Here is a 12,500-nt window from a genome sequence, read left to right as displayed (position 1 = left end):
CCGCCGCGCTCCAGTAAAACACCACCGCCGGCAGCACGACCCACCAACACCACCACCGCCACCACCACCACCACCACCACCACCACCACCACCACCACCACCACCGCCACCACCACCACCACCACCACCACCACCACCACCGCTGCACCTGCAGGGTTCACACAGCGCCGCTCCGTGGACCCAGGGGCCGGGCCGCTCCGCGGTGTAGAGGCACCGGAGGTGATGGACTGCCCCGCTCCCCCCAAGTGACCCAGCAGCAGAGCCTCCCGAGTGCCCGCTGCTGAGGACAGGGAGGGGGGAGGAGGGGGGGGAGGAGGAGGGGGAGGGGAGGGGGGACAGGGAGGGGGGAGGAGAGGAGGGGGGGAGGAGGGGGAGGGGGGGAGGGGGAGGGGGAGGGGAGGGGGGACAGGGAGGGGAGGAGAAAGGAGAGGAAGAGAAGGGAGGGGAGGGGAGGGAGAGGAGGGGAGGACAGAGAGGGGAGGGAGGGGAGGACAGAGAGGGGAGGGGAGGACAGAGAGGGGAGGGAGGGGAGGAGAAGGGAGAGGAGGGAGGGGAGGGGAGGGAGAGGAGGGGAGGACAGAGAGGGGAGGGAGGGGAGGGGAAGGGAGAGGAGGGAGGAGAAGGGAGAGGAGGAAGAGGAGGGAGGGAGAGAGGAAGGAGAGGGAGGGGATGGGAGGACGGGGTAGACTCTGGATGTCTGGGCGTCTGCCTCCAATCGATCGTGGGGGGGAAGGAGCACTCGTCACACCTGCAGCGGCCGGCTCTCTTGGTTTCCGACTACCGGGACCAGACTAGAGGAAACTATCCTGTCAATCAAGGGAGGAGACCCGCCCCCCAAAGAAAGCTCAGCGCAACCCAGATGAGGTGGACATTACAACCTGAGAAAGATGGAGAGTGTCAGAGCTTTTATGTGTTTCCACTTCCCCAACGGAGACCTACTAAGACTACTCTGTATACACAAGTGCACGAGTGCACTTGTGTCTGTCTGTCTGTCTGTCTGTCAGTCTGAGTCCGTTGGAAAGTCGGCTTTCTCTGCGGCATTGAACAAGGATGGATCACTTCTTAGCGATTGTTGTCCATATTTAAACCAGACAAATCCGCGAGCTCATGTTATATTTGCCCTGGCTAATGCGTCTGGCTTCCCTCCCGCTCAGACAGACTTCCAGCCGACGTGGCCCGGGTCTGGCCAATCACAACCGTTTATCTGAAATGGGGCGGGGTTAATACAATCACTGTACGGACAAGCGCCAACCAAGATGGCTGCCCCGTGTTCCGTTGCTCTGATTGATTGTGGGGCTATCCAATGGCGTCCAGAGGGATTCTGCACCCGTTTATAACGCCCCTTGGAAATCGAAAAATAATCCTAGAGGTTCCAGACTAATACGTATTGGCAAATTGTTCTGGAGATGTCAGGCTCGTCCATATTGGCAAAATCACATTAAACAATGGTTGCAGATTTCTAATATAGACAGACACACACACACACACAGCAAGAGAGAGAGAGAGAGAGGCACACACAGGACCAGAGAGCGAGAGATAGACAGTGTTGCAGCATGGATGACTCACTTTGACATGTATATAAATATACACCGCACTGTTCCACGTATTTATTTCGATATAAAGCGCATCACTGGAGACAGCAGACCAATGCCTGATGCGCAGACACTGCATCTTCTTAACATTACACACACACAGACACACACCACTAAGACACACGTACACAAACACACTTTACCAGCACACACACACACACGCGCGCGCATGCGCTTTACGACTAACGCTGCCACAAGTGCACAGAGAGCAGGTGAGAGAGAGAGAGAGAGAGAGAGAGAGAGAGAGAGAGAATCCTCAGATTGGCCGATCTAGATGCTAATTAGCAGCATAAGGAGCCAAGGGCAGCAGATTAAAATGAGCCAGCGTTGATCTATATTCAGCGCGGGTGTGTGTGCGTACGCAGGGAGAAAGCTAATACGCGGTCGCCCGCACACTCGCTACAAGCTTTCTACGTCGTTCCGTTTGCCTTGCCGTCCATCATCTACAGATGTGCTTCCGGAAGCCCACGGAAGCCCAACGTCTCCCTCGTTGGCTTTAGTGGTAGCATAGGGCTGTTTAAACAGTGGGCCGGCACTTATTCACCGGGCAATTATTGATCAATCGCCGTTTCTCTACAGGTCGTAGCCATCTTTCTCGCTTTGATTTCCCTCCCGGGATTAATAAAGTCTTATCTTTAAACGTGGGTCGGTTTGGTTGAGGGCTTTCCTCAAACAGTCGTACGATAACGTAATGGCAAACAATAAAATGTGTCCCGTGTTGGAATCAAACCCCTAACACCGCCTTCACACTGCATCCGTCCGTTGATGGATCTCATTGACTTAGCATGGGGCGATCCCGAAATGCATTGTGGGTCTGTCCGTTCCGTCGGCTCCGTCTCTTGCGTTCAGAAGTTGAGGAAATTTTAACTTTTCAGGCTGCAACCGATCCGTCACCCAATCAGATCATGGCTCAGGCGACAAATACCACACCCCAATCCGTCAGACACGCCTTCCGTCGACGGACGGAGGCAGTGGGCAAGCTGTGTTACCCCTTCAGCGTGATGCAGCGCCTTTCTAACCAGCGGACACTCAAAGCGCTTTACAATTATTGCCAAACATTCACCCATTCATGCACACGTTCACACACCGACGGCGGAGTCAACCACACAAGGCGACAGCCAGCTAGTCCGGAGCGGTTAGGTTGAGGTGTCTCGCTCAGGGACACCTCGACGCTCAGCTAGGAGGAGCCGGGGATCGAACTAGCGACCTTCCGGTTACCAGTCGACCCGCTGTACCTCCTGAGCCACGTGCATACAAACACACAACAGTCATTTTACGACAGACGTTTGTGGTCTTGGTCTCCATGCGATGATGAACTCCCCATCTAATAAAAGATTTGATGAAATGTTGTGGCGCTACGTGCTTATTGACACAAGCACCGACTGGAGTGGAGCTGCGAGTTCAGCCACCCGTTCATGTGATCATCGCTCAGCCACAGCCGCAAAGCAATCTGTATTTTAAACCGGCCGCCGCTGTTTAACGAGAAAGAAAATCCATAATCTCTTTCCAAATGTTGATTGAACAGACAATAAAAATGTAATTGTGGGTAAATTCCCAGATGGTACTAGGCTAGCTTGATGAACGTCCAACGCTAGTCTTGTTTCATTAAGACGTTGACAAGTGAGTAAACACTTTACGATGAAGAATTTGTGAAACGGTTTACAGTTCACATTTCTGACAAATGATTTTTCATGCCTCTCTACCAGAGATCAGGTCTACAATATGTTCTTTTGTAAAGTCATTTGTAGGGCAGACCACTTCAGGTTGATTTGTTAAATGCATGGGCGTTATACGATTGTCCGACCAATCAGGTCAGACAATCACAGGTGCTGCTTTCATGAGGAAGAGAGCGCTTCTCAATCTGTTATATTCAGAGGCGGAAGGGACATATGAAGACCTGATGTATTTTATTTTTGAGTGATAGGCTTAATTAATTGTGTTACAAATAACATAGACTATGAAATAAAATGGAAAATATATGTATGCATTTCATTTGTCAAAGATTTTCTGAGGTCGACTCCAGCCTTACTCCTTAGATCCTGCCGGTCCCATCCAACCACTGTTATAACGGACATTCGAGCTGAAATGCATTCTGGGTAGGACGTATCCGGGCTGTACGTTAGCCTCGGAGACAGCAGCCGTGGGCAGTGCTAACAAGGCTAGCACCGCTCACAAAGCTAACAGCTGTGGATGGGCTGGGATGAATGCGATGGGTGGGTTTGGCTGTGCTGTCTCGCTGAAATGTACTCTGGCGCTATCGTTCGGCTGCAACAAGGTCATCCCTAAGGTCATCCCTATGTTCCCCAAAGGGTTAGGGTCAGGTTTAGGGTTAGGGTTAGGGTCAGGTTTAGGGTGAGGGTGAGGGTTAACCCTAAACCTAACCATAACCAATCGGAGGAGAGACATTCTAACCAATCACAGGCGAATCAGAGGCGAAAAAGGTGGTACTTGCCCCTACCATCCTACGAAAAAAAGATACAAAGCGGGGAACATAGGACCTGGGGAACATAGATACGCTCCCCAACAAGGCTAGCCTAGCTTGAACACTTGATGCTAATATACTAGCGTGCGTGCCTAATCGCTCAGTTATCACCGTGCCTGCGGGTGAAGGGCTAATTAGCCGAGCCGCACCAGGCTGGCGAACAAAGAAGGGTAAACACGTGGCCGAAACGCATCGTAGCTTGTAGAGTCACGCGTGGGCAATCCCAATAACACCGCCTGCCTCCATTAAAAAATACACTCCTTCAACCGCGCTAGTCACTAGTTAACGAGATAAACAGATGAACTACTGTGATACCGGGCTCCGCCGCCCCCCTGTGGTGGAGCTAGACGATTCATGACAAATAAGATCCGTGATTAACGGCGGTGGGAAGTGTGCCGCGCTGTAACAAACGCCGTCGGGAACGGGAGGGCTGGCGGTCGGGGTTGGGGGGGACGGGGGACGGGGGTGCCAGCGGGGCACCCGACGGCATCAGAAGGCGAGCTGTCGCCCTGTTGTCACAGCAAAACCACAGGGGCGGCTTTTGGAACCAAGATGGCGTCTGTTCCTTTCGGGCTTCTTCCTCAACTTTGTGCTGAAGTCTTCACTACTTCGGTGATGGTAAAAGTCTGTTATGCAGGTGCATGTTTTGCATGTAAATAAGGAGCTATTTCTATTTGATTAGTGTTATGCATTCATATCTTCTATTTACTTGTTTGAACTCTGAAGGAAGCCAAAAAACTGAAGCTTTTAATCTGCAATCACTGACCGAGCGCTAACCCGTTCATGTGCACGGGATAATGAACTTTAAACGTAAAAAAAGTAATAACTGCTCATGCAGTATCAACGCAGTCGCATTCTCTAGGAGGTTTTGCGGAACGGGGTCAGTCTCTCCTCCTCCTCCTCCTCCTCCTCATCCTCATTATATTTCACCTTCAACATTCAGGGATCCTCTTGCAGGTCACTTCCCACCTCGGGGGTGTTTTGGCCTTGGGGAGGGAGAAATAATCCATAGGACGGTTTGTCGTTGCTGTTGAAATCACTGAGCCACTGAGGAGATGCATGTGTGTGTGTGTGTGTGTGTGTGTGTGTGTGTGTGTGTGTGTGTGTGTGTGTGTGTGTGTGTGTGTGTGTGTGTGTGTGTGTGTGTGTGTGTGTGTGTGTGTGTGTGTGTGTGTGTGTGTGTGTACGCGCAAACTTGTGAGACGGAGCGCATGGAAGGCATCTGCTCTCTCCCTCCCGCTCACCTCTTCAGCCTCCTCTGAAGACACACACTGAGTCATGCGTGGCAGAACGCAGGACTGTAGTGGAAGCACGGGATTTTACATCAACCCCGGCTGGAAGGGTTTTCAAATGAGCATAGACTAAATCTATTCTCCCCCCCCCAAGCAGTTGTCGGTTCAATACGTACGATACGTAATATCCTCTCGATCTTTTCTTCTCCGAACCAGTTATAGCCGCGAGTGAGCGAGTGAAAGTTTGCCGAGTGTGGCTGGAGATATCGTCGCTTTAAAATCGCTGAATCACACACCAGCACTTATGCGGTCGCGACGTTTTAGCACAGACCAATCACGTCGCAGCTCCGGCTCCCAGGAACCAATCAGAATCTAGCACCGCCACTAACTGTCATCAACATCCCCAATTCACATTCAAACCGACACCAGAACACAAACCCAAGGAACCCTGTGCTTCCTACGTGTGCCGCGTGTCCTTCCCGCTTTGACACAACACAATGCTACACCCCCCCACCACCACCACCACCACCACCACCACCGCCCCGTTTCCGACCCACTTCGGAAGTCCTTGAATGAGGCCCTCAGCCCGAGAGCTGGCAGCCCTGTGACGTCACGCCCTATTCCTGGCCGTCGAGAGCAGCACTGCGAAGGCTTGAATGCAGTCATTACCGCGGCGCGGCTGCAAGCTAAACAGCCCTGGATGTATAGCGCAGAGCCCCCAGTGTGTGTGGACGGCTTAGCCTCCCGTGGTCCCAGCGGGGGGGGAAGGGGGAACCAGTGTTCCTCCATCAGAAGAACCGCGTCAAGGCGTCCGTGTTCACCGAGTTGAGATTTGACAACTGCAGTCGAAATAATGACAATTATAACACATTCGATTCATGTAGCGCTTTTCTCAGTACTCAAAGATGCTTTACATACAGAGTGAACACAAAATACAATTATTTAATAAGAACGTATATTAGTAGAGTAAAAAAGGAGGAAGGGGAGAGGAGGGAAGGAGGTTGTATGGTGGAAGCAATCTGGGTTTTGAGGGCCTGTTTGATTGAACCAAGCCTAAGAATTGTACTGTTGTGTATTTGTACAATAAGATGTTATAAAAGTAGTTCTGATTCTGATTCTAAAAAATTAAGCAAGTCGATAGCCTGCTAAATATCCCGTGTTAGCCAATTCTTGCGTCTGGAACCAGAATCAAGCTGTATATTTTGTGTTTGTCTTATCCACTAAATATTCCCATCGATTTTGCTGCATTATTCCTAGTCTGTGAAGCGAGAGGTGGTGACACAGACCAGACACCAGACAGACCTCAGTGTCTGGAGGCCACAGGGAAGGAAAGGTCTGGCTTCGTTTGAAGTTGAACCAAGACCAGGCCCAGTGGCCAAACGCTTCAAAATAATCCAGTTTATCTGGGGCCGCTTGTGCAGAGGACGGCTCCCTCCTCTTCCTGTGTGTGTGCGTTTGTGTGTGTGCGTTTGTGTGCGTGCGTTTGTGCGTGCGTGCGTGCGCCTGTGTGTGTGTGTGTGTGTGTGTGTGTGTGTGTGTGTGTGTGTGTGTGTGTGTGTGTGTGTGTGTGTACGTTCTGGTGGTCTAATTTGAGTTTCTGTATTTGCGTCATACATAACTCCCCACAGCGCCGCAAACCTCTGAACAAAAACACATTCTCACACACACACACACACACCTTAACACTATCTGCATCAGGCACACACACACACGCACACACTTGATGCAGAGAGATAAAGACAGCAAGAACAAGAGACCGAGGGACAGAGAGAAAGTGACACAGAAACGGAAAGAAAAAGACAATGACATCGAGAGACAGAGAGAGAGTGAGAGAGTGAGAGAGTGAGAGAGAGAGAGAGATACAGAGAGAGAGCAATGCCGATAGAGAGAGACAAAGCACAAGAGACAAAATCCAACTTCTTCCTTTCCAGTTTTTTAAAAGACGACACGATTTAAATATGAAAGTTAAACGACATATTGCTCTCTACTCTGTGGCTGATATTTCTCTTGAGGTCCTCGTCCTTATAGAAGAAGAACATCTCACAGAGACAGATAGTCCTTCGGCAACACGCTAAAAGAGCGATAATGAGCTCCAGATAACCTTTAAAGAAAAACTAAAAAAACATCTGCTGACTCCCTGTGAGAGAGGGGGGGAGCGAGAGTGAGAGAGATCGAGGGAGAGAGAGAGCGTGGGAGCGAACGAGGGAGTGAGAGAGATCCAGGGAGTGAGCAAGAGAGAGAGAGCGAACGAGGGAGTGAGAGAGATCCAGGGAGTGAGGAAGAGAGAGAGAGCGAACGAGGGAGTGAGAGAGTGAGAGAGATGTTAAAATGCGAGCACGAGACCCCCCCTAGCAGAGCTACCCCCTCTAATTCTGTCATCCATCAGGGAGATAATTCAATAACAGCCGGTGGTCTGAGGTGTCCCGTCAACGGCAGGAGTCACCTGGCCGCCCCCTCCCCCCCTCAGAGCAGAGAGAGGAAACGCACTGCTGACAGGAAGCAGGAAAGGGCTGAAACAGGAAGCCAGACGTCAGCGCAGACCCAGATCCCGTCTGGCTGATTAGAGCGCCGTCCAAAAGTTCTTTAAAAGGTAATTGATCGGAGCGCGGCTGGCAGAGACGCCCTCATCGATCGCTTCGTTCTCTGCCCCCCCCCCCCCCCGACACCCCGTGGAGAGCCTCGGGGCATCTGGACCGGATTAAAGGAAGGAGAGGCGGGGGAGGAGAAGGGAGGAGGAGGAGAGGGGAGTAGAGGAGAGGAGGAGAGGGGAGGAGGAGAGGAGAGGAGAGGAGGAGAGGGGAGGAGGAGGAGGAGAGGGGAGGAGGAGAGGAGAGGAGAGGAGGAGAGGGGAGGAGGAGGAGGAGAGGGGAGGAGGAGAGGAGAGGAGAGGAGGAGGAGAAGGGAGGAGGAGAGGAGAGGAGGAGGAGGAGAGGGGAGGAGGAGGAGGAGGAGGAGTGGAGAGTAGCAGGAGGAGAGCAAAAGGGGAGAAGAGGAGAAGGAGGCGAAGAGGAGGAGAGAGGAAAATCAGGAGAGGCGGGGTAGGAAGAGGAGAAGGAGGAGGAGGTGGAAGTCTTTGGGATCTTTGTGGCTTTTAACAGAGACAGGGATAGTAAGAGGGAGAGGGAGCGAGAGAGTGAGTGAGAGAGCGTGTGTGAGTGTGTTTGTGTGTGCCTGCATAAGTGAGTGTGTAAGAGCTACGGTGTGTCAGACAGTACGTGTGTGAGGGAGGATGTGCGTGAGAGAGAGAGAGACAGGCTATGTTGGCACAGACACAAGATAGGTAGAAGGTAAATAAAGAAAATGTGGGGGAGCGATAAAAAATTCCTCCCACCTCAGATAAATAAACGCAAATAAATAAGAACATGTGCATTTAGAGAGCATTAACTCGCCTCCTGCACATCACCACAGGCCTTATCTCTCCAGGAACAACCCGGGTTTCACAGCGGGGATCAAAGAAAGCTGTACAGCTTGCCGTGGCAATCCTGCATCTAGGACAGACGAGACTCCACAACGCAAACAAGCACACAATACATCGTACCACCCTGTTTTAATGTATGCATGCACCCGTCTCCTCCAAAGATCCCAAACACTTGCTCCTTTCCTCCTGCTCCTTTACACTCCTCCTCCTCCTCCTGCTTATCCTCTCTCCTCCTCCTCCTCTTCTCTTCTCTCCTCCTCCTGCTCCTCATGTCTCCTCCTCCTCTTCCTCCTCCTCCTCTCTCCTCTTCTCCTCCTCCTCCTCCTCCTCTTCCTCCTCCTCTTCTCTCCTCTTCTCTCCTGCTCCTCCTGCTCCTCATGTCTCCTCCTCCTCTCCTCCTGCTCTACTCTCTCGTGATGAGACTACTAACACAGTACAACGTACCACCCTGTTTTAATGTATGCATGAACCCGTCTCCTCTCCCTCTCCTCGCCATGGACACAGTTTTACAAGGTTTCTCACACCCAATAGGAGAGCTTCGTTAAAACAGGATACATCCACGACGGGAGAATCATGGCTCCCAAACTAGAAGATGCGTGCGTGCGGTGAGGTTGTAAAAAAGCTAGAAAATATAGTAAAACTATCATGAGCAGAGGTACGGTACGGAGAAAGCACACCCAGCTTCTCTAAGGTACGACCGGCAGCTGTTGAACCATCTTCCTTGTCTAGCTCCCGCCGTACAGAAGCAATAAACACAACCAATGCTATTTAATGATGCTACGCTAAGCTAAGCTATAATGGGATTTTCCATTGCATGATACAGGGGACCACGGTGCAATCGTCAACGACTACATGCTGGTCCTAACCTGCATGTGACCCAGCATCAACCCTACCCTAGGTACAGGCTGGGACACACCCACACACACACACACACACCCACACACACACACACACACACACACACACACACACACACACACACACACACACACACACACACACACACACACACACACACACACACACACACACACACACACACACCACGCATAAAAACACCAGCCCACGGGCCAGCACCATGTGGTGCTGGGCGCACAATAACGGTAATCATGGCTGGAGATCATGTGCTGCTCTGGCGGAGCGGACCAGCTGACTGCAGGAGCCCGGAGGGGGGGGCGGCCGGGCGTGGAGGAGGAAGAGAGAGGGAGAGCAGAAAGAAAGAGAAGCATGCATCCTCCATCCCCGTTTCCCTGAGTCATCCTTCTTTCTTCTCCGCCTCAGGCCACTCCTACGCCTCCTTTATCCCCGTTTCCTGCTCCGCTCCTCTGCCGCCGCTCCCTAGTCACCCCCGTGACGGTGGGCAGGGATGGTACGTTCCATGACTCAAGGCACAGCCGATTGGCTGAATCTTTCGGTGGGTTTGAGGGTGGATTGAATTGAGGAACTTGATGGGGCTCCCTTAGTGTTTGATGACGCATCACTGGGATTAGTGATACCGAGATGTTTTTAGACTCCTGTTAATGAGTTTTCAACTGTAGCTTCAGTTTAGCGGTTTTCAAATCGATTGCCCTTAAGAATATAGAATATCGATATCAAACCCAAATGATGACATGTTTAGAATCATCTTTTTTTTGTGTGTCCTTCTTTTCAGGGTTTGGGGCGATGTAAGCTATTAAGAGAAATCTTCAACTGGATTTTCAGTTTGCGCACCTATTATTATTAGTACTATTATTACTGTTTGGCGACCCAGATAGAGAATCTAATAATCCTATCGTTGCGTGGGGAAGGGCTAGTCAAGATCATGAGCTATTCAAAGCCTAATCAGATCATCGTTATGAATGGCTCTGAAGGAACACAGAGCCAACAGAGTGCAGGCGGACACATGGTGCTCTTTAGTCCGTCTGGTGTGTCTCAATGTGTTGGCCAGGACAATCGTGAACTTGTTGTTCGTTTGTATCAGAGATCTTGGAAAGAGTGAAGTACAGTAGACCGGACAGACACTCGACAAAAAAACATGTAGGGTCAGCCTTGAAGCCAGGTCAGAGGCCTGGGCAGTAAGACGGGGGTGACAGTACGGTATTCGGTATACGTCGTATGGGAGGGAATAAAACACGAGCTTGCAAGATTTGTCTGCTTCCCAGGCGATGTCATCTGCATGCTGAGACACAAACGCTCAAAGCTGCTCAACGCTCTGCGCTTCCGCTCACCCCACTTTAAAACACTGATTGCAGCTTGACCGAGTCCTTCAGGAATAACGCTTGCCCCTCGGAATACATCAAAACCCCACAAAGGCTGCGCACCGAGAGCCCCGAAGAATAAATAACAAACTAATTATCGCGCGATAAAAGAAAGCAATCAACCGTCGCCCCATCAAAACGTTAGGCCGCGCTCCAAATCAAACACTTAAGATTACACTCGCCCTCTTAAAAAGGACTCGAGCACAGCCATCATTTCCAACGCACACACGCAGACAGACGCACCATCTCGGGATCCATCCCATTACTCCGTTATCTCTGCCGATAACACCGAACACTTCCTCCGTGCCGAGTCGCGCCCGTTTTGCGGCCCGCCGCCGCCGCCCGCCTGGGCCCTGAGACGGCTCAAACGCACTCACACACTCGCTCTGATGTGGAGCGCGTCGCTTACACCCTCATCTGGGGGTCGGCCCTATCAAAAGACGGCGGCGTGCGCCTGAAGGGGTCGTACTTTGCGATCCGTTACTAATACCGTTGTTGCGTGCGGACAATGAAAGTGTCCACGGAGCACGAACCATCTCTCGGACAGGAACATTAAAAAAAAAAAAAAAAAACACAAAGCCACACACACCTCAGCCTTATTCTATGAGTGTCCAGTGAGTTCAGCACTTTCTCGGACGCCAACATCAACATCAACCTCTGGCCAGGGGCAGCACATGTCCACACACAGCTCGCCGCAGGTGTCCCATCTCGACGTTGAAGAGATTACCAACAGGCACTTCACCAACTGAAAGGAAACTATATTTGGGGCTCAATATCTCTTTAACCGAGGCAATACCTACATGGATAACGCCCCAATCTAAGAATATGCTAATGCTCGTTCCTTTAGAAGCAAGATGGTCATTTCCATTCTGCAAACTGTGCACATAGGTTCCCTACACGAAATACCCAGGCCAACATCCTATAACTTCCAGAAAATCCTACTCAACGTGTTCTGCTTTCTACAGCTACTCTGCAGTCCTGTCAAGTATTTTACCAAACCTTCACGAGCAGCATTCATAGCTATATTTCAAAACCTGGGAATAAGCTTTGACTCCCTTTGACTTCATTAAACGTACCAAACTAAAACACACTCGAGCTGACACCGCAGTCGTTTGGCACATGATGCAATATCCACACTCAAAAAGCCCTGAAGGGAAAAGTGGATTCCCTGTGTAGTAACAGCAAGTACAAAAATCTCTCGTCTCACTGTTATTTTGTTTTACTGCAGCCTCTCTGGCAGTCATGAATGGGGAAGAGGGGGGGGGGGGGATGAGAGGAGTGGATCAATCGCCTTCCCCTGTACGGAAACCTGGTGCTAAGCTTTCATTACCACACACACACAGACAGACATGATCAATACACAGCGATCTCATTACTGTCTAGCTGGCCAGAGAGAGACCAGCATATGGGGGGGGGACCCCAGGGGGGTGGAAAGGGGGGGGGGGGGTGGAAAGGGAAAGAGAGAGAGAGAATCACAGCAGGGAACAATGGGTCCTAAAGTTGGGTCAGTAGGTGAGGACGTGAGCTGGTCATTGATGA

At 51.2% G+C, this 12,500-nt stretch overlaps 1 protein-coding gene across 10 annotated transcripts in view; it reads right to left on the bottom strand.

The window, feature by feature from the left end:
* The window catches only part of ppfia2 (PTPRF interacting protein alpha 2), a 126,315-nt gene that overhangs the window by 95,664 nt on the left and 18,151 nt on the right, over nt 1–12,500 (bottom strand). The gene's annotated exons all lie outside the window — the stretch shown is intronic.

The sequence above is a fragment of the Gadus macrocephalus genome, chromosome 19, assembly GCF_031168955.1.
Source record: "Gadus macrocephalus chromosome 19, ASM3116895v1".
In the NCBI taxonomy this organism is placed as follows: Eukaryota; Metazoa; Chordata; class Actinopteri; order Gadiformes; family Gadidae; genus Gadus; species Gadus macrocephalus.
Note: the sequence above shows the minus strand (reverse complement) of the source record. Positions and strands in the feature narration are given on the sequence as shown.